Source organism: Miniopterus schreibersii (genome assembly GCF_964146895.1).
Source record: "Miniopterus schreibersii genome assembly, chromosome: 3".
NCBI classification, from domain to species: Eukaryota; Metazoa; Chordata; class Mammalia; order Chiroptera; family Miniopteridae; genus Miniopterus; species Miniopterus schreibersii.
In genome coordinates, this window is record NC_138103.1 from 74,700,498 (window position 1) to 74,722,277 (window position 21,780).

At 43.6% G+C, this 21,780-nt stretch overlaps 1 long non-coding RNA gene across 6 annotated transcripts in view; it reads right to left on the bottom strand.

Moving 5' to 3' along the window:
- Positions 1–46: 46 nt before the first annotated feature.
- The window catches only part of LOC308555201, a 30,751-nt gene continuing 9,017 nt past the window's right edge, over positions 47–21,780 (bottom strand). The window contains exons 3-7 of one of the 6 annotated variants that reach the window (XR_013998516.1): positions 20,594–20,703; positions 19,339–19,373; positions 18,802–18,880; positions 15,605–15,702; positions 9,142–9,365 (exon numbers count right to left, since the gene is read on the bottom strand). This is a non-coding gene — a long non-coding RNA (uncharacterized lncRNA). Of the gene's footprint in view, positions 394–7,648; positions 9,366–12,103; positions 13,358–15,604; positions 15,703–18,801; positions 18,886–19,338; positions 19,374–20,593; positions 20,704–21,780 lie in introns of those variants that run through there. The other 5 variants (XR_013998517.1, XR_013998513.1, XR_013998514.1 and 2 more) reach the window with 5 other exon arrangements.

A 21,780-nucleotide genomic window follows, 5' to 3' on the forward strand; every position in this document is an offset into this window, starting at 1 on the left:
GTTCCACCCTGCTGTCTTGACTCTGCTTACAATCCCCCCCCCCACACACACACACTTGAAAAGGGGTGGGGTGGGCAAGGTTCTTTATATTTTCTGTCTTTCATGTCCCCTCTGACACTTTCCTTAGTCCCCAGTCTTCGTCAGCTTGCACCCTCTCCCCAGAACTCAAATACCAGATTGTATCCCATTATCTGACAAAAACTCTCCAACCAAGAGTGAGCATATTGACCGAGGGTAAGGGCACTTGAGCCATGCGATATTTTCAATTCATCCAAGCTGCCTACCGCGCAGAAATATACCTCGTGGAATAAATATGTGCACTCAATGATTCCTACAAGATGTCACCATCCTCGTCAGAGGCCACAAAGTCACGAGTTCCTTAGGGTCCAGCTCCTGAAATAAAAGAATTGTAACACCTTAGCTTCCCCCTTTCTGAGCTGCTGAGCCTACTAAGTTCTCAGAACTTCTTGTTAAGAAAATACATCTACTCCCTGACCAGCCATGTCCCTGGGTCTGTTTGCAAAAGGATATTGTAATGGGCACAGTATTTGAAGACCACTGCCCTCCCTCATACCCGCCTCATTATCTTACAGGAATCTCTCCGTCCTTTGTTTGGAAATGTGCTTATTGTGGAGTCTGGAAAGTCTCAGGCTGAAAACAGGAGATTTATGAGCTGTCCTCCAGTTCCTGTCTGCTCTCTCCTAAGGCCACAACCCCAAAAGATCCGTCACGGAAACGTGTCTTGGTGTCAACTCTAAAATTCTGCTTTTTAAGAACCTATCATAATGAAACCTTGGAAATAGCACTTGAAGGTTTCCCTCCTGCCATACCCCAGAAGGTCACATGCTCTGATTCAGCTTAAAGAGACACTAATCACATTCCGGGTGCGAGTAGAGAGGCTTACAGTTGGGGATGACACCATCATTTGCATAGGATGTAAAAATGAAGGACCATTAATTTTATAGCATTAATTGAAGAGCAGAAGTTAGACCTCTGTAATTATCTTCAGTGAATACATTTCAGAGACATCTTCACAAATGAGGCTTGTGTGTGTGACTGTGCCAGGGTATAGATACCAAGAGCCACTGCAAGGCTCCACGTCGTCCCCTTCAAGATGCATAGATTAGCGAGTCATTAAGTTAAAAGCTTAACTTATATCCAAAGAGCTTCCCCTGTGTGGAAACAAGACAAGTGTGGATTCTGAGCTCCTGGGAGGATATTCTGCCCAGAGGCGGGGTGTCTGGGTCTGTGGGCCACATCTCAGAGCCACTGAGAGAGACAAGGGGGAAGCCCGGCCACCCTGGGATGTGGCCAATGTCCCCACATGGCCTCCAACGCCCTGTGCTCCCATCTGTAGCACCCCACCAGAACTGGCACCCCTTCTTGCTTCTGATTTCATCCTCATGCCCTCCCGACATTCTACATTTATCATCCTATAGATTATTTCCACGGGCCAAATTCTCAGCAAACTGGCTGTGGACCCACACAGGTAAATCACACCAAACAATCACTCTGCAACATTAGCCACCTCACTGGTTTGCAACCCCAGGTCAGCATGGAAGGAAATATTTCTAAGGATTTAAACAGAAGATCATAAAGAACCATTTGAGTGACTTCTTAGTCTTATAGCCAAAAGAAACAAAGTAGAATAAAGGGTATGAATTTTATTTTTTTATTTTATTTTATTTTTTGTGGAGAGGGTGGATGGGCATGAAACAACTGGAAGCAAAATTCAGCTTCACGATCACAAGGAATGTGACACCAAGGTCCAAAGCAGCGGTCACATTCATGATGGCTCATCTCTGTTTCTGTCTGAGTCGGTGAGGGGACAGGAAGGGTGCTGGGAATAGAAGGACTGGGCAAAGAGTAGGTGCAGCTCAAGGTTTAAGGGCCATCTGGGATTCTGGTAACTATCCTGATGTGCAAGACTCATCACTTGGAAAAATACGAGCTACTTTTGAACCTCAGAGTCATAGAATGTCCCTGGTGTATAACTTAGGGTTCCTGGGGGGAAAGGTTGGGAGCCACTGGTGTGAATAAAGTAAGGCATTAGCTAATGAGGTAACACGATGCCTACACTCAGTACAAATGCTCCTGCCTCCAGGGGCTCTGCGGGAGTGACAATACTGGATACTGGAGGGAATTTCAGGTACCATTGCGCTCAGGTGGAGGAGAACCTTGGGGCGTATGGGCCTTTTGAGATACCTTATCCCTGAGAACATTTTCTAACTTTGCGATAAGCTTCTCTGTGTATCAGGGGCTCACTCAGGATGGTGAAGGCTTCCACTAAGTTCCTGTATAGCTCAACTTGTTCTTCATTTCAGGCTTTATTTACTCGTTTGGTACTATACTCTTTTTTTTTTTTTTTTTTTATATACTACTTTCTGGAGGTAGATTTTATATACAACAAACCTTACCATATTTAAAGTGTACAATTGTATGTGTTTGCATATATATATATATATATATACACATACATATATCTATTCATAAAATCAAGATAGCAAACATTTCTATTACTTCCAAAACTTTCCTTGTGTCCCTTTGCAATGTCTCCCTCCCTCTCCCTTGTCCCCAGCAACCACAGATGTGTTTTCTGTCACTGTAGGTTAGAGCACATTGTCTAGAATTTTGTATAAATGGAACCATTCAGCACGTACTCTTTTGGTCAGGCCTCCTTCATTCAGCTGTGCTGCATTCCTCACTCTCCACTGGAGATAGGTCCCTGCTCCCACACCAGAAATAGCCTCATGCACCAAGAGGATCACGATTTGACAAGGTACCTATACTACAGACAATGTAAACTTTGGGTTTTGTATACAGCTTTTTTTCTGAGATGCTCAAGGAACTGTACAGTCAGCCCACCTTACTGGTAAATAGGAGTACGGCTGTCTTCTTGGAAGATGCACTAATTCTTATAGTTTGTTCTTGTTCTGTGATAGAAATTCCAATGACTTAGAAGAGCCCTTTTCAAACAGTCTATGCGCCTGGGTCTGGAACATCCTGATTTCATTTTATTACTTCCATAAAGTGGTATATGGACTTTCTGTGTGGAATGTAAACCAAGCTGACGCACCCGTGAGTGAGAATGATTTCCTTTGTGCTTGCTTTTCTAACAGCTTGTTGGAGGAACTGGAAATGCCAAGTGGAGGGGAGTGGACTGAGTGACCTCAAAGGCCCTCCGTCTTCCTTGACTCCAAGAGGCTGAATGACTCACCCGAAACCACTGCAGAAGCCACCTAAATGTGGAAGCTTGCTCAGGTATTGCAGGTAAGACTCTTTCCATTGCAAGTGTCAGAAACTTCACAAAAAGTAATGTAAGCCAAAAACCAAAACAGGAAGGAAATGTGACTCAAATGATAATTCTTGGGGGTGGACTGAATTGGACCCAGGAGCTTAAACATGTCATCGGTGCCCAGGCTCACTCAGTCTCTCAGCTCTGGCTTTCGCTGTTGCTTTTTTTCTTAGGCAGCTCTCTGCATGGTGACCCCAACAGCTCCAGGCACACATCTGCTACTTCCAGCTTAGGAGAAAGGGAATTTCTCACCCAGTATCCCCACCAAAGACTGAGTTTTAGTGCATCCCAAAGCTCCAGGGACACATCTGCTACTTCCAGCTTAGGAGAAAGGGAATTTCTCACCCAGTGTCCCCACCAAAGACTGAGTTTCAGTGCACCCCAAAGCACAGGGATGGGATATGCTGACTGTTCAGAACCTGTTGTGTATTCACCCTAGGCTGGAGGAGGGAAGGGCAGATAGTCGGGCAACCACTAATACTTGGGGGAGCGGAATTCCCCTGTAAATACTATTACCCAAAGAAAGGGGCATAGATGTCATGCACATAACAAAAGATGCTCACTATAGGGCATGGTTTCCTTCAAAAAACACAGGGGGTCTTTGAGCATTCCTGTCTACCTACCTACTTTTTCAGTCTTGTCCTATGTATGGACATATCCTCAGCATTAAAAAAAATTATAAGCAAGATTATTACACACTTCCAAGACTGGAAAACCATCCTCTCTCACTTAAGGACCTCAACCAGCCTGTGAAAGTAAGATAACAGCTCAGTGGGAATTTAGATAGCAGTGTACAGAGCATGTGCCTTCCTTAGGACTCAACTTGTCTCCCACGTGCAATGGGAATAAATAATTCTCTACCTTCCATATGTTGGAGATGGAGGTTTGGGGCTCAATTAGATCATCTGTGGAAGCCCATTCTCTAATTCTGTCATGATTTCACATGTACTGGCTGGTTGATGTAGTATATTACTCAACATCAAACAATCTCATTCTAACTGAAAATGGGAGCTAGCCACATGTCCACAACAATGGACATTGTTCATGCTTTGCACAGCTTTCATAAGTAGAGAAGTTTTCCATGTTGTGAATCCTACCATCCCCTACATTTCCCAGTTTCTTCAGCAAGACTTAGGATCAAACATTCTTTTATGAGACTTAAGTTTAGAAGAGAGTGACATGAAGAAAGAAGTATTGAATAGACTCTGTGTTGGGGAAAGCGGTGGAGAGATGGTCATTTTTCATAAGAAGCAGTGTCAGAAGTCCTCATGGAGGCATCCTGCACCTGGTATAGGCCAAGTGAGCTGTGAGACTGCATGGAGATGGTGGCAGGAGGCTTTAACTGCAGCAGGCTGTGGGCATTTGGACATTGTTTATGGCTTCATACCTCTATATCTGACCTGCTGGTGCTCTGTGAACTGCTTAATATGGTTGAATACATTGCACATCTGCACCTATTAGCTAAATTGGATTCTGTTGTTTGCAACTAACAACTCTTTCACCGATACAGAAACTGATGGGAGTGGTCTCAGGCCACAAACACATGAAGAGCCCCGACCTGCTGACATGCTCGTTCTGAGGGCAAAAAGAACATGGCATGGAGTGGAGGAAGGATGTCATGAAAACCGTCTACATGCACACGATCACTCGCAGAAGTAGTGAGCACAGCAGCCATTCATTCCTCTTCCTTCCATCTGTGTACACTGACTAGTCTTCCTTTCTTATCCCTCCCTTCCATTTTTATAGGGTGTGTGGGTCACAGAGGGTGGTAATTAGCTTTATACTTTAGTTTCTGGGGCACAGAATATCCAGGTGGGATTGTGACTGAATTGTAGAAGGTGAACATCCTCTGGTGACCCGAGCTTAGAGCTTGACATGGAAACTGACCAGACTTTGCCTTGTCCCCCTCTGGAGGGGAGGACAAGTACGTTTTTCAGTTGTACATGGAATATGTAATTGCATGATGCTCTTGTAATTGTAGAAGCCTTTTGTTCTTGTGACTGAAGTTGTTTAGAATTTTAGTATGAAAGAGAGTTTATAGGGCTGTTGAATTGCCAAAGGGTAGACACAGTGGGCATATTTTATGCTGTGTGTCCTCACTTACTTTTTGAACACCCTTTCGGTGTTTGGGAAATCTCCCACCTTCCCAAAATAGGGGTCAGACACTTGCTTTTCCAGCCTCCTTTGCAGCTAGAGATGAGTTTCCACAAGTGTGACCTAGTTTCCACTAATCGGAGATGCCACGTGAGAGTTCACTTTGAAAGGGAATATTATGAAGAGGACGATGCCATGAAGAATACAGGCTGGTGAGAGAGGCGGAGACTCATCCAGCTTTTGGAGGCAGCAGGTCCAGAGGTCCTGGCCACAGCATCCCACGTCGTGTTGGCAGGGGGACCTCTGGCCTCTGCTGCCATGGAGCAGCCTGGCACTGCAGCCTGGGCACTGTTTCTATACGCAAACCAGTCCAACTTGATTCTCCAAGAAACTCCTTGAGCCACCACCAATTTGTTACTCAATTCCCATATTTGCTTCCACTAGCTACAGTGGGTTTGTTGTTTATAACTAAAGACCCTCACTGAGATCCAGAGAAGCTTTTTCTGCTTGTCACAGTCACTCCTAAAGAGCACAAAGAAGGGAATGTTCCCTTTCTGCAGATGTTGGCAAATCCCGCTTGTCCCTGGCTCAAAGCTCTGAATACACATCAGGTAAAGGGAAGTGGTTCAACTTAAACACTCCTTTACACAAAGGGACATTAGCACAGCTGCAGTTTGCTTAGAAAACTTAAGAGTGGCCCATAAAGGGAAAGCCCATCTGTTTGGGGACACTAAATCTGCCTGTAGTCCACGGGATATCACGTACCCAAAGCAGGGGCTCTAACTGCGAAGACTAATTCTACAGACAAATCGTGTTTGCCCTTATGGCAGCCTAGTGGGACGCATTGCTGTGTCCAGGGGGCCATGCATTGGATTAGTTGGTGGCTGTTATGGGTTAAGAGGTTTGCACATAGTTTTACTAAATCTACATTTCCTACTGTTGTTGAAGAAAATTCTGAAACAGTTTATCCCAAAAGAACACAAAATGTATTTTCATTTCAAAACTCGAGGCCAGCCCTTTAAAGGGACTTCAAGATTTCTAGCCAAGAAGAATATTTAATAAGCCAGAATTCTAAGCATGCTGAATGCATTTGCTGCCTATCAATCATTCACAACAATTGTGATTTGTTACAATTTGTGTTAAAAATAAGGACTGGATAGGTGTTAAGTCAAGTTGTCCAGCCCATCAAAACTCATGCCATCCTGGGTCACTGAACTAAAAATAATGAGAATTATCCAAAGGATAGTTTGCTTCCTGACTGTTCACAAGTACAAACTATCTTTCCTTTATAGCCCATTTTAATACGAGTGCCCAACATTCCCCTGCTCTGCTGATACCATATGGTGTTGATGTAGGTTTATTTAGGTTCTGTGCTATCTGGGGAACTGAAAATTGACTGGGGAGTTAGATGAGCTCTTATCTCCTGCTGGCTTCTTTGGTTGCTTATACTGCACTTTAAATAAATCACTCAACCTCTGAGCCTCCATTTTCCCATTTAGAGAATGGGATCACGATGTCTTCTTTCCAGGCCCTTGGGAAGCTGTGTGAATGACAAGGCTCTGTTGTTTCCTGGGAGGCTAGGAGCTGTTGGAAGCAAATGCATTCCTGGTACCCGTGAGAAGGCAGCAACAGCCTGCAAGAGAAAGATACTGGCTTTCCCTGCACTCCTCGTTCAGGGAGCCCAAAAGCAAGTGCCTCTCTTTTTCACCTTTTCCTCCAGAGAATTTCCTGTTAATTCCCAGGTATTAATTGAGGGTGGGCACCCACATTCTGAATTCTCAAAGGCAGGAAGGCCTTCCTACTCCTGACATTGCATATTTTCTGTTTTATTTGCTTTGTTCCCTCAGTGGAGTAGGAAAGAGGGGATACACTTTCTGGGTTAATTTGTGGACTGCCAGGTGCGTGCGTGGACTGATCAGGCTAAGCTCCACCTGCTTGCTTTCCCCACCGAGCTTTCCTTGCAGGAAATGTCTGGGGCAATAAATGAGAGACTCATTGCTGAGTTAGGTGCCTCGTCCTGACAAAGTTGCCTAGGAGGCTTGACCCCCACCGTATTGGTTACAGTGAAGGCTGCCTTTCTGTAACAGAGACGTGAACATATAGCTACTTATGGGGAATGTTCTTTCACCGGCAACAGTCCTGATGGGAGTAGGTGAACATGGCAGGGGGCTGTTCCCAGTGGCTCTTAGGCCCGGGTTCCTTCTAGCTTTTTGTTGGTTTGTGTTTTTGTTTGTTTGTTTGTTTTTTGTTTGTTTGTTTGATCCTAAGTACAATTCCATTCAACTTATATAGTGAGATATAACTTAAATTCTATGTGGGATGTGGGGCATTTTCATATGTTGGTATGTTCGTAGGTTGGTATGAAAGAGCTCCTGGGTCACAATACAGTCTCAAAAAAGTCCAGTGCTCCTATAAAGGGCACTAGGCCACTTCTTGTTCAGTTTGCGACTCTTATTGACTGCAACAGCAAGATGCTGCTGCAAAAATACTCAACAGTGATGGGTCTTCACCTTGAGACTTCTGTCTATTTTGATGGGAACAGAAACAGTTTCCAAGTTTTTCCAGTGTTGTTCGGTTGACCCTTATAGGCAGACTGAGGCCCAGGGCAGTCACCCTTCAGGCTCACCTCTGCCCACTATTGTTTGCTGTCCCCTAACAGAACTCCCTGGGGACCTGAAAAGGAGTACATGGTCCCTGCTATGAGAAGCCCTGGCTCTGGTGGGGAACACGGACAAGAGAAGGTGAACACAGCACACAGTGATAAATGCTCTGGGCAGGGGACAGGCAGAGCGATGGAAACAGACAGAGGTGGGGCCCTTCCTTAGTCAGGAAAGAGGAACAAGATTTCCCAGGGGAAGGGAGGTCTAGCCAGGTTAGCCTGGTGCAGACAGGGGTCGGGGCCAGAGGGTTCCAGGCAGAGAGTAACACTCACAAAGCAGTGAAAGGATGCAGATCCCAACTCAGAATGACCGAAATGAAGAAGGCAAGGGGGCAGGTGGTGGGAACTGAGCCTAGAGAAAGAAGTAAGGGCCAGTTCCTGACGGGCTTTGATTTGCCACCTAAGGAGTTTGGACCAGATCCTGGTAGCAGTGGGAAACCATGAAAGAATTTTTAAAGGGCATGTTATGAACTGATTTGAGTTTTCAGAAGATCCCTCCTGGCCAAGAGGAAGGGATGCTCTTAAATGTGTGGTCTCAGGTCCACCAGCATAAATTTACCTGGGGTGCCAATAAAACTGCAGAATCTTGGGCCCCACCTTATACGCACTGTCGGCATCCCAGGGGTGAACACCGGAAGCCTACACTCCTTCAGAAGACCTTCTCCAGTCATTCTGATGCTCACGGGACTCTTACAGGTCAGTGGCGGCTACTCCCTTCGGGCTGAGGGTCAGATCACAGGCATCCAGTCCTCAGGACACAAAAAGAATCAAATATGGTGGCAGATGCTGATGAGGAGGGTGGGGAAGTGCTAATCCCCAGCCTGGGGAATTAAGGATCTCTGACTCTTTGAGAACTTTGGCCCTAAGAAACAATTACTGTGATTCCTCTCCACAGGAGCAAACTGGGGAAAGTCTGGTAGAAGAAGATAAGAAATAGCTGTCCCTCCTCTGGGCAGGCAGTGGACACTCACAGAGCCTGTTTGCAGGAGGTGGGTGTGTTGGGGACAGGCTCTGTAAAAATAGATTCTACTCCAGGCCAGGAAAGTGTGCAGCTTGGAAACATTGATTGGTGGGTTTCAGTAACAGGGCTGTTCCTTCTGGCATTTTTATTTGTTTGTCTTTTAACTAAGTAAAGTCAATATTCATCCTGTGGCTTAGCAAGTTGACACTGACAAGGACAGAGGCATTTTGATTGGTGCATCTGCAGTCCGCCTGCACCCAAGAAAGGTCAGGATGCTCCTCTCGGCTGGCTGGGCTTGGAATCAGTAAGCAGCCTGTGCGGGATCAGGAGGCATCACGCGTTAAGGTGAGTGAAGCCTGGAAGAGACGAGGCAGAAGAGCATTATTTGCTCCTGTGGCAGAAATCACCCTCCCCTGCACTTGTGCTGGGGAGATTGTTTTTGCTTTTATGTGTTTTCCCCTCGGGTGGGTTGCTTTAGCATCCATGCTGTCATTTTCCTTGGCTGGGAACCCAAAGCCAGTGGGGGGCAGACCCAGGAATAGAACTGAACCTTCTCATCCTCAATCCATTGCTCCAAAACTGTGCCCAGCTGCCTCAGATCACAAGTGACCTTTTTCTAAAAAAGAAGAGGCCAGAGACAACAGGGAGGCTTTCCAGAATGCAGTTCTGCCCTGCATTAGCATGCACCACACTCAAATCTGGTTTGCACTGAGAAAGTCCTGCTGGATTCTATATGAGTTAGGGCAATGTTAGCTGTGGAAACAAACAATTAGACCCCAAAGTGCTGGGCAGTTGAAAGGAGGAAGCAGCATGGAAGTTTTGAAGTCCAGGCCTGGGAGTGGTGCACATCACTACGCCAAAATGGAATCAGTCCCATGGCCATCCCTAACGAAAGGGAGGCTGAAAAACAGGATAAATGAGTTATGGTGAGCAAATAGGACGGCAGAGATTCTAGAGAGAGTTGTGACAAAAGCCAGGGAACTCTGGCAAGGTCTCTCTGCGTTTGTTACCTGCCATTCCTCCTTCATTCATTCACTATCTATTCCACGAGCATCTATCAAGCTCTTCCTGTGTATGAGATGCTGTGCTAAGTGCTTGGAAGGGATTTTAGGTGTATAAGACTTGATGTGTTTCCTCGAGGAGTTCCCAGCATAATGGGAGAGACAGACAAAGAACGATGCCAAACAATGAGGTAAACGCTACAGTGGAGAAGAGCATAAAGAATTACATAAGCATGCGGGGGAAGGCGCACCTTTTCGGACCCTCAGGGGTGATTAAAGAGCTTTCAGGAACAAAAAGGCAGGGGAGGCCAATTTCAGATGGGAAACAGCATTGGCGAAGGCATAGGGCTCGGCAGGACCAAGGAGTTCAGAGAGCGGCGTTGGTGTAGACACCAGGTGAAGTTTAAGGGGAGGAGAGAGATGCAGGGAAGGCAAAGGCTGGAAGGTAGGTGAGCACTACATCGCAAAGGCCTTGTAAGGCTGCACAATCATTTTGGTTTTTACTCCTAAGCCCAAGATTCCCCTTTTCTCTAATTCTACATTGTTTTCCCCTCCCTTTTCTCAGATACCTGGTTCAAATCTTTGTTTCCTATCTGAGTAGTGGCTTCTCTCTGAGTATTCTGAAATAAGGCTGTAGGTAGGACTGGATTCGGAACTCAGCTATGTCATCAGCAGTGAGTTTCTCTCCGGCTCTGGGCTGTGCCTCTGCTGTCTTTGCAGATGAAAAGCCTTGGGCTTTGCTTGGCAGCAAGACAGCTGCAGCCGCAGACATGACCCCTGTGATCTTTCAGGTGCCCGTTCAATAGAAGTTCCAGCAACTCTCTCTGGGTGTGTGATAGGTTTAGAGGGGCTTGTGTGCCCATTCTTGAACTATTTTCTTATGTTTGTGGTTATTTATTGTCTTCGTTTTGGGGGGGGGTGCTTAACAAGCATCATGACCTCCTAATCCCCCATCTTGCTGACGTCTTGAATTAATATTTCAGCCCAGGAAATGTGATCCTCTGTTTAGCCCAGGCCTTGGACTTGCTTTTCTCCTGTGCTTAGAGTAGTAGGAGGATGGCTGCCTAAAAGGAAACCTAGGTACAGTTACCGGATAGCGGGTGAATGTGTGCTTAAGCAGAAAGAAGGCCTTACCCAGAATTCATTCCACTGGACGTACTCTGCAGCCAAGCTGGCCGACTGCCAGGACCCAACACATGCCTTGGGCTTTTCTAACCTGCCTACCTTTTCATAAACCACTTGTTTTGGGGGGGCTCCTTCCCATTTTCTTGGCTGATCAAAATCCTCTCTATCTTTAAAATTTCAGGAAAAAAAGCTCAAATCCACTTCCTTTATGAAGCCTGAAGTGTTCACTGCTTCCTGCAAGCGATGATAGCCCTCTTTCCACACAACTCTTTAGGAAGCAACGCTCTCCACCTTCTCCTGCTTCCGTTGACTTTTAATGACTCCAGCTTTCTGTCCAGCTTGATTCTAAACTTCCTTAGGGAGACAACTTTATGCATCTTTCTCTTCCCTTGACACCTAATTTATATTTCACTTGATTTATACCACCATGCTACCTCATGTTGGATTTTTTTTTCCCATGTCTGTCTTTCTCCAAGACTGTGAACTTGAGGGCAGGAACTGTGTCTCATTTATCTTCACAAACAGCACAGTGCCTGGCCCAGGTGGCTCTCAGTGAATGGATATGGAATAGAGATTTGGTATGTACATAAATAAACAAGCATAAAGATTTGGATAAAAAATAATTAACTCAAAATAGATCATAGATCTAGATGTAAAATATTTACAAATGCAGATTTTTGGGGAAAATTTCTGTGACTTATAGTTAGGTAGAATGCTTTTCGACATCTCACCGAAAACCTAATCCATTAAACTAAAAATTAATAAAATGAACTTCATTAAAATTAAAGACTTCTGCTCTGCAAAAGACACTATTAAGAAAATAAAAACACAAGCTGCAGACTGGATGAAAATATTTGCAAATCACATAACTGACAGAGGACTCATATCCAGAATACATAAATAATTCTCAACATTCAACAATAAGAAGAAAACAAACAACCCAATTTAAAAACAGGCAAAAACTGGAACAGACACTTCACCGTTGAGGGAAATGTAAAATAAAGTCATGAAATACCACTGCATGTCTGTAAGAATGGCTTTTTAAAAATACAATACCAAGTGCTGATGAAGACAAAGAACAAGTGGACCTCTCACATATTGCTGGTGGAAATGTAAAATAACACAGCCACTCTGGAACACAGCTTGGCAGTTTCTTATAAAGCTAAACATGCATTTACCATTAGGCGGCAATCCCATGCCAAATGTAGTTCAACAGGTGAATGGAGAAGCAAACAAGATACATCCTTACAAAAGAATATTACTCAGTAATAAAAAGGAACAAACCTAGATGCATCTCAAAAATATGGGTTACATTCTGTATGATTCCATTTCTATTCTCAAAAAGACACAATTGTAGTGCATAATGGAGAACAGATCAGTGGTTGCCACTGGTTTGGGAGGGAGGAGTATGACTAGAAAGCACAAGGGAATTTGTTGGGTGATAGGACTGCTCTGTATCCTGATTGTGGTGGTTACATAAATCTTCCCATGTGTTAAAATCCATGGGACTATACACCAAAAAATGTGAATTTACTTTGTTGATCTTTAAAATACTATTTTTAAGGTTTGGGATGGAAAAAATTATACCAAGACAATTGTCTATAACAGTAAAGTTGAAAACCCAGGACATCATGGAAGATGGTACCTGAGAATTCTCCTAGAGAAACAAACCTTGCCCTTGAGCTTTGGCACTTCCCAACTGTGCCAGTGATGGGGCCCAGCTCCCTGGTCCAGGCAGTTCTCTTCTCTGAGAGCCATTATATCCTGTCAGCGGCTGCCGGATTGAAGGACATTTGTATGCTGACAGTTTGATGTGGGGATTAAGTATTCCTTGAGGAGGAAATCAGAGGTTTGACTGACCTCCGCCTGTGACAACAATATACATCTCAGCCACCACTGGTAAGCCAGGTAACCAACCTCACACTGCCCTTATTCTTTAGACACTTGCAAACACTTTTGTGAGCTCTACCACTTTCAGATCTCAAAGCACCTCTATGAGGAAAGGTTGGGTAGATATTATTGTCTTTATTTTATTCGAAGGAAACTGAGACTGAGAGATTAAGTGATCTGGCTAAGGTCAAGCAACAGGGGCAAGTCCACACCCAGAGACCCAGGGCTGCTGGCTTGTATTCTTCATTCACGCCTTCATTCATCCATCTAAAAAGTATTTGTTGGGTGCCTACTATGTGACGGGGGTATTCCTCTAACTGCTTCAGTTCCATCTGAAAGAAAAGACATGCATAGATCTTCCGATCAAGGCGTTAAATGGTAAAGGCCATGTGCGTGGTAAGAACAAAGAGTTACAACAGGAGCGCTAGTTGCTGAGTGATGAGGGCGGGCTTCACAGAAAGGGTGGGCTTTGATCTAGGAATTGAAAGTGGGAGAACATTTTGACAACTTGAGATTGAGGGAGGGCCATATTCCCAATGCAGGGTCTGTGTGGTGGCCAGCCTCCTGATTTTTGTCTCCTGATATCCGTCACCTTGTGTAGTCTCTTCTCACATTGAAGCAGGACTGTTCTGGGTGAACAGAAGAATATAGCAGAAGCAACAGTGGGACTTCTGAGGCCAGGTCACACAGGGCACTGTGGCTTGTTCCTTGTCTCTGAAATGCTCATTCTGGGAGAAGCCAGCCACCATGTCCTGAGGTTGCTCAAGCTGCCCTGAATAGAGGCCCACGTGGAGAGGAGCTGAGGCATCTTGCCAACAGGCAGCAGCAATTCGCCATCCGTGTGAGTGAGCCACGCTGGGAGTGGATTCTCAAGCCCCGGTCAAGTTCTCAGATGACCGCAAACCCCAGCAGATACCACAGTGCAGCCTCATGAGAAACCCTAAGCCAAAACCACCCAGCTAAGCTGGTCCCCAAATTCCTGGCCCACAGAAACCATGAGAGATATAAATGATCATTGCTATTTTGGGGTGATTTTTTAACATAGTATTAGGTAATAAAATAAAACAAGACATGTTTAGAAGATAGTCCTCTCCAGAGGCGAGGAAGGTAGAAGTTCCAGCAGACTGGGCATGAAGTAGAAAAGACCTGAACAAAGGCAATGGCAGAAGAAGGGACAGAAGATAAAGGTGCCACCAAAAATGTGTTGTTCACTCTGGGGCTCTGCACCAGAACAACTCAGGATTATTTCTGCTAACATTAACAACCCTGCTAATGCTATTAGCAGAAATATCCTAAGGAACACAGAGTGAGCTGTTTCCTCTAAACCTTACTTTTCATGCTTGATGACAAATATTGGCTAGTCATTTACCACACCCATTTTCCTTTCTTCCCAGACACAATGCTAGATCGCGTCTCAGCTTCCCTTGCTATCCGCTGTGGCTGTGTGACTGCACTGTGAAGCCTCCCGCCTGTGCCTTTATCTTTCTCTTCACCATGTGCTCACTCCATGCAGAGGGCGGAGGCCCTAGAGGATGGTAAATCAATAAGGTGAAGGGATTGTGGGTCCCCAAATTACCTCACAGAAGGCTACCTACCAAATACCTGCATTCAATTATGTGAGCAAGAAATAAATTTCTATTGTGTAAAAAAATTGAAAAGTGAAGCTATCAGGACAGTGTAAAGTGAGTGTAGGGATAACTGGCATAACATTCTTGCAATCATAAAGGGTATAAGTCATGGAAAAGTCAACTGAGTAACGGAGCAAAGACAGACCCCAGTGCGCGCGCGCGCACACACACACACACACACACACACACACACACACTTCTCAATATCTGAGTGGATGCCTTTTAGAGATGAGCCACAACATTATAGTCTGAGCTTTCCAGTAGTCAAAGCAAAAAAGGAAACATGATCAGTCACATAATTCACAGGGACCATAAAATTGGAAGGAAGGAAGGAAGGAGGGAGGGAGGGAGGGAGGGAGGGAGGGAGGGAGGGAGGGAAGGAAGGAAGGAAGGAAGGAAGGAAGGAAGGAAGGAAGGAAGGAAGGAAGGAAGGAAGGAAGGAAGGAAGGATTCACGTGAAGTATGGCTACTCCCAATAATAAAATTAAATAGAATTTTTCCCAGTGAGTTCTCCTAAAAAAGACACTGCATGATATAATCAACAATGTCCTCAATAATAGCTAGCAGCCAGTAGAACCACACATTTAATAGCCCCATTTCTTATAATACCCTTCAATGAAGGATAAAAGAAGTGATAAAATGCCGTGGACAAATCCAGTAAAATAAATCCCATGGAGTCGGGGGGTGGGAGGAAAGAACAAAATTGTGTGGAATTAGCTCTCTGCTGGTCTGGTGGTGCCTAGGAACAACTGTGAGGGCATCTAGGGATATTAACAAATTGTGAGTCTCTTACACAGTCCAGTAGTAGATATTTGATAAATATATTTTGATTAAGTGATTCCCTGGTAGTTACGTGTTTAGTTTTAAGGGTGGGCAAAGGAAAGTAAGAGAAAGGGGCCCAAATATCCTGGTGCAGCTGCCCTATGACCCACATTACCTGCCCAGTCTCACCTGGCTGCTGCTGGTGGCCAGGACAGGTCACCATCTCTTGTGTTTTGCTGTGTTTTCTCCCAGTGAACTTTCCTGGGGCATGTCATTAAGAACACTGACTAGAGAATAAGAAAGGAAGAATAATAAAGCATAAGAACAACTGTAAAAAGTCATTATGATATGCTTTCAAAGCCAGTAATTACCGCTCTTACTTAACATGTAAATCACTATTAGTATTCTCTCTGAGCTACAACTGGGTGCTTGTTATTTGACACAGGATGCTTTTGAGAAAGACCTAACATCTGCCCACAATTGGATTCCTTTCCAAACATTCCTGGGAGGGGGAGGAAAGGGATGCATCAAGAGGATAATTTAATGCTTATAGTTAAAATGTTGAAAGGGACCCATTGTAAGGGGAAAAGCCGAAGGGGATGAATCAGTAATCATGCAAAATGATTGGTTGGCCTCGTACAGCAAATCCAGAGAGTTGTCTTCTAAATGAGAAGCTTCGAGATTGGCCATTTGTTTAAAAAAAATTATATGCCAAACTGGGAAATCAGGCATAATTTGAGAGTTGTGAGGATGGAGGGAATATAGAAACACAGGAGAGTTCTGGGCCTAGAGCCCCAGGGGAGTGACTCAGTCACTGTGGTCAGCAAGTACCACCAGCCATTTTGGTGAGCATTTAAAGGAAACCAAAGGGAAACTGATCTTCGGTGGGTGGTGCAGCTTCTCCAACAGGGAACATGGTGCCACAACAGTAGTTTTGTCTTCAGATAGGAGATGTGGCAGGGGGAGGGTATTAAAATTAAAAGCACTTAAAATATGAGTTGCACACCATGTGTAGTAATAATCATTTAGATTCCCCTAGAGTCAGGCAAACTAGCTGTGAATCTGACAATGAGATGGGTAAATTATGATCCTGACAACTCAAAACCTGGCAAGAGCTGGAGGACTATTCCAGCGGTAATGACAGAAACAGGTCGGGCTCAGATTAAGCCAGAGCTATGTAACAAATATTTCTAGTATTTTATGCAAAACACTATTCAACCATTCTTCTTTCAGTTCAGTGGAGCTTAGAAACAATAAGAAACAGTATTTTATGTGACTGGAGGAATGCAGGAAAGCTGGGAGGGTGCCTGAAGTCACGGGAACCAATGGGTGAAGAGGGATTTATGCTAGTATTCTTTGAAGAGTGATCTCAGACCTCAGGTTGGGCCTTCAGTGACATAAACCTAATAACCCTCCCCAGCCTTGGCAACATGTCTTCCCCTCCAATCTCCAAGGGTATTTCTTTGGCTTCAATCTCCTGAACTACTCTGAACCACTCTTAAGACAACACTAATACTGCTCTTCTCTATAGATATGACAGACACCCTTGGTTGCCTACCTCACAATTATTTCACCCTCTTTTTCTTGTAAACAAAACCTCATATTTGTTTGGCAAGTCCACCTGGCCATGTGCCTCACTGGACAAGTTATGGCAATCCTGTTCCTCTTGACAGTCCTTGCTTAGGGATAAACATGTGACACCACTCATGCACTAAGATGTGAGGAGGAATCTATTGGAAGGATTCCAGGAAAGGCTGCCTAGACTTGAAAAAGAGATGCATTGGGGGAAATAGTCATTCTGCCGCTGAACGTTGTCATAGCTGAGTGTGCTTGAAACTGGCATAACATTCTTGCAACCATAAAGGGTACTAGTTATGGAAAAGTCAACTGAGTAATGACAGCAGAGCAGAAAGATGGAAAAAAAGACATCTTTGGGGCCACTGAATCCGCCAAGCTGGAGCTCCTCATATTAGGACTTATAAATGTTCTCATTGTTTAAGCAATTTTGACATGAGTTTTCTATTACTTGCAGCTGAAAGTATAACTGGTAAAATAGATATGTGTGTATTTTATACTCTTTATTACATTTCATGGTAAACATCTTTGTTATTACCCGCAATGTCTGCTTTGTATCCGTTGTCAATGAATTGAGTTGAATGAGTTGGTTCCCTAAAGAGGTAAATGCATGGATGGATAGATAAATATGCCACATCTTAATACTAGCTGCATTCCCTAGCTCAATGAATTGCATAGCTATCCATCCAAGTGCATAAACCAGAAACCTATTCTAGATATTTTTCTATTCCCCTCTCTCCATAGCTGATCCATCAACTAGCTCTGTTCATTTGCCTTCCAGATTCATCTCAAATCCATTCACTTCTTTTCATCTGTACCATTATTCTATTTCAAGCTACTATCATGTCTTCTAACTAGTTTCCTGAAATTTCACAAATCTGTTCTCCATGCTACAGCCAAAGGGAATCCCCCACCTCTTCCACCTCCATTCCTGATTGAAGGGTAAAGGAAAAATTCTAAACTTCATAAAATGCCCACAAGGCCTACATGGCCTGGTGCCATCTACACTTTTAGGCTACATCTTGCCCTTGATACGCTAGCCACACAGATCCTATGTTGATTCCTTGCTTTGCACCTACTGTTCGATTTGCCTATCAGGCTCTCCCCACTGGCACCCTGACACAATCACATGCCCATCCTCCATTTTTCAGGTCAGTCTTGCCCTTCCCAAGGAAGCCTTGTCTCTATTCCCTGAGTATGTGGTTCTCCCCATTGGGCACTTTGCTAACAACAAATATCTCTCAGTCAGAGCCAGGATGACCATCCAAACTGGGACACTTCTGAGAGTGAATGGGGATGCCATTACAAATGACACTGGGACAATAGGTATGAACAGAGATTTTCCTGTGCAAATAGAACATTTGGTCACCTGTTCTTAATACTCATTTTTTTTGCTTCTTTGTGTTTTCTTTAAACATTTGCCTCCCCCAGGTCTCTGTATGGGCAGGAGTCATGTCCTTTGTTTTGTTCACCATCACATTCCCCATACCTAGCACAGTGCCAGGTTAATAACAGCCACTCAATAGATGTCTGTTGGCGGGACATTGGAAAGAATGAATAGATAACTCAGTTCGCATTTTCTTTCTCTATTATTTTTTATTATTCTCCTTAGGCCAGTGCTCATATAATGTTATACCATTTTCTTGCTTCTTATTTTTTAATATCTGATCATTTTGCACAGTACTGCTTTATCAATAATTCATTCATTTAATCAACAAGTGTCTACTGAACATCTGATGTGTGCTGAACATGAACTAGATGCTAGGGATACAACAGCAAACAATACATGTGCCTGCCGTCAAGGAACTCACAGTGCCACGAGGGAGATGCTTGAAGTCCACTACCATTTGGAATCAGCTTCCATCACGTTAATGCCCAGCCAACCAGGACCTGTCCTGGGCATGAAAAAGATAGTTTGACATTTGCATTTTCTCCTTAGTTGTCATTTCTTCCATTTCAGTTCCAAGGTCAGTGCCCTCATGATTTCAATTTCTTACTAAAACCTAGCTCCAGGAAACAGTCAGCTACTTAGTGATGGTTTCGGATTCTGGCAATATGTTAAAAATCATATTTATGCATATCAATTTGCAAGAAATAAATGGAAATCTCAAGGTTCCTGAAATTAAGAGCTATAAGCTTAGGATCTGATCCTGAAGCTTCCCCATGGGTGATTATCAAATTCAGTAATTACTAGAACGTAGTTTGGGTTTTAACACACAGTCAGGCCAGGATATGAGGCCATGGGCCTTATGAGACACTGAATGGGAACTAATAACCCTTCATGAAGCCGACACACTTAAAGGGATGTAGCCTCAGTAATGATGGGTGTAGAAAAAAGACCTACCCACCTTAATAGGGAGTTGATAAAGTTTGCTATTCTGGGCTATGGAAAAGGAAACAAATATTCTCAGAAAAATAACAATCTCAGGCCTCTGCCTCATGCTGTATTGAAGTTAGAATGTACACTTCTGTCATGATTTGGGACTGTCAGGATTAGAAATTTACATAAAAATTTGTCCTGGGACAGGACTACCTAGCAGAAGTGAACAGAAAATCTCTATGGAGTCATGCTTCCACAGCCTAAGCCATGTGGGATTTTCATAGGAAAATGTCCATTATAAATGAGTTTATAATCCAAGATATAGGTACAAAAACAGAAGGTTGGGTACCCAGTAACCTATGATAATAGAAGTATTATCTGAAAAAGATGATGTCTTGAGTAGAATCTCCTGGAGACAGATTCTGAGATCGAGATTTGTATGTGGGAGTTTATTGGGAGAACACTCTAAGGAACACCATTAAGGGAGTCAAAGAAGGATTAGGCAGAAAGAGATACAATGATACAGTTGCAACAGAAGCCTTAGCTGATTCCACAGAGATCTCTCAAGTTGGGATGGCCGTCAAGAATATCCCAGATTGAGATAACAAGACTGGACCTTCGTATCTCCACATCAACCAGTCATTGGAGGTAAGTGGTCCCTGAGAAGAGTTCATAAAATTGGGAAAAATGGCCCCCTTTGGCCAAAGGTAATTCCCAGAGAGACTCAGACATGAACATCAGTAGCCAACGCCCCCAACAACAAAGAAATGAGTGTCTAGGTCCTAGAGTAGGAGATGGGAGGTGGGGACTCTGAGCAGAAATTGGTACCCACTATAGTCCACCCTTGGACTGTCCCATTCTATTTCCATTTGCATTTTAGAGTCACTTTGTCCCATCCAGGAAGAGCATCATCAGGTTTCTGATGGGTCTCCTTTCTGGAGGAATCTTACATAGGGGAAGTTAGTGGAGAAAGTTAACAGCCCCTGCTGCTGAAGCTAGTTTTAAGAGCACAACTAGTTTTCATAAGGATAAGATACTGCATTTATCTATTAACCACCCAAGTTGGCCACAGAGTATCAAAGGGTACCCCAATTATTCACTGAGTGTGAAACATATTCTCCCCTTTCCTCACTATGTAACAGCAGCTGCACCGCCTCCTGGTGATCAGTGCAAATTACCTCTGCAAGAATGGTGTGTCCTTCCTCTGCCTACTGGTCTCTTGACATAAGGAATTGTGAGTAATCCAGTGGCACCCATAGTTTAAAGCGCAGTGGGACTCTTACCATATCCTCTGGTGGGAGGAGTCACCCTCTTGGAATCAGGACTGCTACCACAGAGCCTACAGTTGCCAGGACAGAAAACAAATTCCACAAGTGGGTCGTTGTGAGTGATACTAAGATAAAGAGACAGGAAATAGAAAAAGAGTAGTTAAGTAACATGGTAGATAGAATGTGAAGTTTTAATACCTATATAATATGAATAAATATAACATGAACACTTCAAAAAAGGTATAGTGTGAGAAACAAGCAAAAGTAAAAGCATGTCTGGTTGAAAGCAAAAAATAGTAATGTGATGAAAATAAATCTGTGTAGAAACATGATAAATATAAATGGATTAAATTCAACAATTTTTTTTTAAAAGGCAGAGATGCTCAGATTGGATTTAAAAATCAGTTGTAGAAGTGACACTTAAACACAATTGCACAGAAATACTGAAAATTAAGGAGTGAGAAAAGATTTATTAGACACATTCTGAGCAAGAGAAAGCCACTGTGGCTATATCATATCAAACAAATTCGTCTTTAAGGCAAAATAATGTTATGGATAAAGAGGATCATTATAAATAAAAATTACCAGGAGATATATGGTTCTGAACAGCATGGACTCAAAGCACATAAAGAAATCAGGGGTTGGCGGCAGCCTACGCAAAGTGCTGCATCTTCCAGGAGTTTTGCGTTTTCATAAGGCTTAGCACCTCAAGAAAATAAGACCACATTTAAGAGAGTGGCTATTGGTTTAAGTTAATTCTAACTATTCAGAAGCAAGGTTAATTTATAAATACACTCTGCAAAGTTTTTAAACAGATCCTTTTTATCTCGTCAAGTTTGTTTGCCAAGTACAGCTGTGTTTATGAAGTTGAATCTTTGCTTACTGACTCTACGAATTAAGTTGAGGAAATGAATTGTGGAATTGAAAATTCTTTCATATAGAAATCTAAAACCTGAGCCAATTGTTCAAGATTCATGCAACAAGGTAGACTTTCCTGATGAGTTTCTTATGAAACTGAAACAACTTTTGAGAACCTCAGACAGGCTGACAGCTCTGTAACAGAGTCGAATTCTGGAAATAGAGAGGAATTTAAAAAATATTAGTTGTTGGTTGGTTTTTTTTGTATTTTATTTGCTTGGCTGTGGAAGTTTTCTGTAATGAAAATAAATCTCAGTGTCATGGCTTATAAAATTATAGTATCA